The 6000-nt window shown below is 42.5% G+C and overlaps 1 protein-coding gene across 4 annotated transcripts in view; it reads left to right on the top strand.

The window, feature by feature from the left end:
* Positions 1-238: 238 nt before the first annotated feature.
* The window catches only part of ZNF366 (zinc finger protein 366), a 63495-nt gene continuing 57733 nt past the window's right edge, over positions 239-6000 (top strand). The window contains exon 1 of one of the 4 annotated variants that reach the window (XM_070412154.1): positions 239-322. The gene's annotated coding sequence lies outside the window, so the exon portion shown is untranslated. Of the gene's footprint in view, positions 323-1058; positions 1140-6000 lie in introns of those variants that run through there. The other 3 variants (XM_070412158.1, XM_070412155.1, XM_070412153.1) reach the window with 3 other exon arrangements.

Raw genomic sequence — 6000 nt, 5'->3', positions numbered from 1 at the left:
TGAAAATGGTCTTGAGCAAATGAATGAAGGGCACAAGACACACAGCACAAGTCAGAGAACTTTAAGCCAAGCTTATTCCTACGCGCCTAACCCTAGTCGGAGCTCATGCCTGCCCCCCTGAACTCCCAAGTGCCCCTAACTTGGTAAAGGATGTTCCCTCCATTTCCTCTCTCCTCCTGTCCAGCCTCCCCACCCTTGAGGCTGGCGGGGCTAAGGCCTATGCTGCTTCAGAGTATGTTGTGAATCCAAGAAGCATTAAGAATGTCAAGGCTAGGACAACATAAACAACACTTCTGAGAAAACTATGTTCAGCACCCGTGTGGTAAGTTGCTTTTTAAATGTTTTTTTTTTAACTATCAGCAGAGATGGAAGCCTGGCTTGGTCCAGGGCATGAAGCTCAGTGAGGTGCAGACTGTGCTCCTCGGTCCCAGGAGAACGCTGCGAGTCCGAGTCAGCTGCGGTTTGCAGCAGGGTTTGCAGCAGTGCTGGTGTTTGCAAGGGCCTGGGAAGGGCCGTCCGTCCGTTTGGTTGACGGGCAGCCCCGCTCTTCCAGGCTGCAGGTCTGCCTCAGTTAGCACAGAAGGCCCAGCTTTCCTTTGCTCCAAGTCGCCGGGGATGATCTGTTCCCCTTTGGCTGTGACAGTTCTGCAAACCAGAGACCAGACCGGCAAGCTCAGGAGAGCCTCCTTCTGGAACCCCCTTTGTTTGGACAGGCCAGGCCTGTGAGGCTTTTCATCTCTTTCGAGCTCCCAGGGCCCAGAGCATTTTAGAGGAATTCCTTTTTTCAAAGGTTTTTTTTTTTTCTTATTTTTTTGCCCCTTCCAACATTTTGTTTAAGAGAAAATGAGATGTCTATCTTCTGTTTCCTTATTTTTTTTCAGGAAAGCAAAGGGTTGTTGACTTCCTCCCTCTCCCCTCCCTTCCTTCCTTCTTCCCGAAGGTACTCATCTGAGAAAAAGAGAACGAAGTATTGTTCCTGTTCTCTTTCTTAAGTCATTTGAAACACTGTCCCTGCGAGTTCTTTAAGTTCCCTGCAGTCTGCACACGAGAAAAAGAGGGAGAGAGAGGGAGAGGCACAGAGAGAGCAGGGGACCAGGTAAAGCTCGGGGGCGGCTGCAGCCACTCAGACTCAGGAGCTGGTAAGTTACCCGTGCAACCGTTTCTGCTTCCATTTCAGCGTCCCTGGGATGGCACTGCCGTGGGCGTCTCCACAGAAAATACCTTACTGGGTGTGATCCTTAATCAAAGGGGACGACTGATGGATGGCCCAGGATTTAAACTTATATATGTATATAATTTTTTTAAAAAAAGAGAAAACTGATGCATTGCAGAGAGGAGGCTGGCAGAACTGGAAAGAGAAGTGCATTGGGGCTCAGCAGGACAGTGTGTTAAATCTGAATTTGGGCATAGGTAGCGTGGCTGGATTAACCAGGAGCCACTGGAACATGCGAGGCGGCTCATTGGAGAATTCAGCTCCTCCTCGGTGCTCTGCGTTGGGAACCTTACCATGCTGTCTGCTAAGAATTGTGGTTTGCTCTGGGGCTTCTGTGACCCGTTGTCTAGGTTGAGGTGCCCTCCTCTTGTTCTTTTCTTTCCACTCAGCACCCTCCAGAAGAGAAATGCTAATTTATGTCTGTTATTCTGCATCACCGAGGTAGGAGGGAAAAAAGAAGGGGATGCCACTTGAATTGCACAGTGTGTGGGGGATGCTTCTGTATTCAGGCTCCACATGTGGGACGGGTGTAAATTGATTATCCACTGTCAGTGGAAGATGTCATCTGCCACACAAAAGGAGACAAAGATGTGGGGGCCTATGGCTGTAGTTTTGGAAAACGCCAGGTAACTGGGATGGGAGGACTGAGATTGATCGCTTGTGTCAGTAGCAGTGAAGAACTAAGCTATAGATGTAACTGAGACATATTCACCCAGAGCCTGGTTTTCCAAACTCCAAATAGGACGACATAGCAAGCCAGTCAAGCTTAAAAACATATACCTTGTTTTTTAAAGTCTAGATTGTTTTAATTAAGTTTGTCAGAGAGGATAATGTTACCAAGAACTCATCAGGGTAAAAGCCAGGAGGGAAGCAAGATCACATTGTCAAAAATAGGCCAGCAAGGGCCCTCGGAAAGACTGTGTAAATTTACTAATATTAATCATTTAATTCAGAGTTGTTGAATGGTTGAAAGACAAAAACCATGCAGAGTTTATATATATATATATATATATATATATATATATATATATATATATATATACTCATTTCCATGAAATTTACTGGTTGAAGTCACCTGGGATGTGAAGAGTGTAATAAAAATAGCCAGTCTCTCATTTATAAATTAATTTGGCCAGACTATACATTAACCACAATCAAGTAATTAATCTTTATTCTAAACTTTACTCAAGCCCTAAACGCTTTGGCTCAGTGGATAGAGCATCGGCCTGTGGACTCAAGGGTCCTGGGTTCGATTCTGGTCAAGGGCATGTACCTTGGTTTTGGGCACATCCCCAGTGGGGAGTGTGCAGGAGGCAGCTGATCGATGTTTCTCTCTCATCGATGTTTCTAACTCTCTATCCCTCTCCCTTCCTCTCTGTAAAAAATCAATAAAATATATATTTTTTAAAAAACTTTACTCAAAATCTTTATTCAAGAGCCATCCTCTTAATAAGAGTGAGAAAATATGATAGAACTGAATTGTTATGTAGGTCTTGTTCCACTAGCAGACTTTTTTTTTTTCTCCTTTCTTCAAGAGACTTTTCTTAGGAGCACTGTAAAATGAGCAACGTAAAAGAGACGTGCTGAGTGAGTGCCTGCTTGAGGATGCAGAATCATTCTAATCACAGTTGGAAGTGGTTTCCAGCTCCCCTACCACCTACCTTAGGCTCCCATTTCATAGATCTTCTGGTCAGAAGGTAGCAGGAACGGATTGGATTGGGCACTTTGCATCTTTTATCAGCAATTGTGACCCCAGTAGAAAACTCAGGGCTGCGATCTTGACTTGCTTCTTTCAGTTTCGCTTTTCCTTGATAATGTATTTAATTTTGTGCCCAATTAAAATAACATCACAGAATGCTCTCCAGTTTGGGTTGCTGGATAAACACATAAAATGCAACACACTATTTTTAAAAAGTGACAGCAGAGTTGCATTGACTAAAGATGAGGAAGGCAAAAGGTGATATGCCACTGGCACCCACAACAGCCCCCCTTCTAGCATGGGTCTCCACTGCCGCCTGAGGTTATGGAGCTCAGGAGATCTTCTTTTCTCTTAAAGAAAAAAATATATTCAATATTTCCATTTTGTTAAGTCATTTGCCATGAGAGTATTTGATGGGGCAAACAAATTCAGCTACTCACAGAGAAAAAGCCATTGATTAGTTTAGTCTGGTTAGTGCCAATCTGTGTTCACTCCATTCCAAGGAGTGAGCTGGCATTTGTGGAAACTTCCAGTGTGTGATTCTTCACTGGGGTCATCAGAGGCTCTTTTGTGATATCATCAGGGGAACTCCAGCCTGGAATGGTCCAGAATTTGACACACAGAACATGTTATTAATTAATTGGTGCCAAAATTGTACACATACTCTAATTAAATTACAAATATGTCGCATAAATGTGATGTTAGGCTGTGTCCTCTAGGTCTGTGTGCTGGGATGTGACTCATAGCAACTAAAGCATGGGCTCTGTTGTTAAACAAATTGGGGTGTGAGTTCCAGTTTTGTGACTTACTGACTGTGGGCCTTATTCCAGGTGATTACTAACCCCTTAAGCCTCAGTTTTCCCAAATGTAAAATTGCATCAACATAATAGACTTGTTGTGAAGATGAAGTAAGATTATTTATGCAACGCATTTAACAATGTGTGGCAAGTAGTGGGAGTCAATGTCAGTTGTAACTTTTAAGGAGTCGTGTTACTACTTAAGGGTATTGTATTTTTTCAATGTAGGAATAGAATACACCTATTTTAATTTGTGTCATACTTCTGGATCAATTCTATACCAAGGGTCTATCAGAACAAAAATTATTCCTCATAGGTTTCAACTTGGGCACACATTGAGTGAAGATTATTATCCTGAACCCCAAATTCTTGTAAAATAAAGGAAGGTAGAGGCAAATGTTTTGATGTTTCCTTCGATAATGGCGGAAACGCCAGATTTAGCCTCATTAAAATGCCATCTGTGTTCAGCAGAGCTCCGTGCAGGGGAAAGTTTGTCTTGGAATAAAAGTTTTCAATTCAGATGAATGTTGGAAGAGACTGCAGTCATGCTGTAGACCTTTCATTCTCCCTTTCACCCACTTCCCAAGCTCTCGAGCTCTGTGTCACTGGTGACCTGGCCGGGGAGGGTTGCAAACACTTTTGTTGGAGACCATCGTGGCAGTTCCATGACAACCAGCGAGAAAAGGACTTGAAGTAACATGTTGCCCCACCCACCAAGGGTTCAACGCCCTCAGAGATCCTGCCTCAAACATTTTAGTATTGAGCCACTTACCTTCACACCCATAAACAGAACACAGGTGTCACCATTGTGTGTGTGTGTGTGTTTGGGGGGTTATCCAGCTGCTATTTTTCTCTCACTCTAAACTTTAAAACAAACATGCTGGTTAGTTTGTCAAGTAATAATGGTTCTTTAACTTAGATCTTAGTTCAACTTCCCTCTCCACTATCCAAAAGCAAAACATACAACTGCAATACCCACCCAAATCGACCACCAATAACCCAAACCCATGAGGTTCTTTAGTTAGAATTAGAGGCTCTGATACAATAGAGATTAGTGTGGACAACTTAACCTTCAGAGAGCAAATGGAAGCTGGGTTGTTCTAGCACAGGGGTTCTCAACCTGTGGGTCGCGACCCCTTTGGGGGTCGAACGACCCTTTCACAGGGGTCGCCTAAGACCATCAGAAAACACATAGAGCATATCAGATATTTACGTTGTGATATATAACAGTAGCAAAATTACAGTTATGAAGTAGCAACGAAAATAATTTTATGGTTGGGGGTCACCACAACATGAGGAACTGTATTAAAGGGTCGCGGCATTAGGAAGGTTGAGAACCACTGTTCTAGCAGAAGGTGTCTTCCACCGCAGCTCACCGCAGGAGACAAAGGCCAGACGGAGTCAGACGTTTCAGTTCTGTTCTGCCACCTCCTGTGTGGGAGACTTGACAGGTTTCTTAACTTGCTTGGACCTCAGTTTTCTCACCTATGAAATGATGGGATTGGACCAAACCAGTGATTCCTAAGGTGGTGTGTGTGTGTGTGTGTGTGTGTGTGTGTGTGTGTGTGACTGTACCAGAGCTCACCTTCGGGCTTGTTTACACCCTTCTCTCCTGCCTCCTGCACTAGAAGATTTATGAGATTCTGACGCTGACATCCTGCGATTCTCTCAAACGGATGGTCAGTGTCTTGTTGTCTTCTTCAGGGTTGCACTGACAATTAATAGATCATATGTTTTAAGACCCATGCTTTTAAGTGGAATTACTATTCTGTTTTGGATGTTCTCTCTAGAAATTAGTTTTAAATATATCAATAGTTATTCTAGAAATCGTATAAAGTAAGGAATATGCTAGTCAGTCAAGCAATCTGATGAGACTGATCAATGCTCTTTAGCCAGACATATATAAATCGTAAAAAAGCAAGTACTGAGATCTATAAATATTGTGATTCTATATGAATGGCTTTTTTTGGTTTATGCATTTCTGTATTATTTATATCTTATAGTGAGTATGCCTTCTTTCGGTGATCAAGGATAACACAGATACTACATTTTCCTATTCACTATTTAAAAAATATTGGTAGAGTCAATCTCATAAGTTTCTTTTGGTTTTACTTTGTCTCTACTTTGGAGGGGCAAATTGATAACAGTGTTTAAAAAACAGCACTCAGAAGTCATGTTAAGTCTGTTTTAATTATAAGAAAAATCTGTAACTTACAGAAAAAAAATTGTTTTGATTTTTCTGATTTTATTTCTGCCTAAATCACTTGATATTTTTCCTCCTATGTTTATAC

The sequence above is a fragment of the Myotis yumanensis genome, unplaced genomic scaffold (assembly GCF_028538775.1).
Source record: "Myotis yumanensis isolate MYYU_CA2020_CCGP unplaced genomic scaffold, mMyoYum1.0.hap1 SCAF_4, whole genome shotgun sequence".
In the NCBI taxonomy this organism is placed as follows: domain Eukaryota; kingdom Metazoa; phylum Chordata; class Mammalia; order Chiroptera; family Vespertilionidae; genus Myotis; species Myotis yumanensis.
This window is presented reverse-complemented; position numbering and strand designations above follow the sequence as displayed.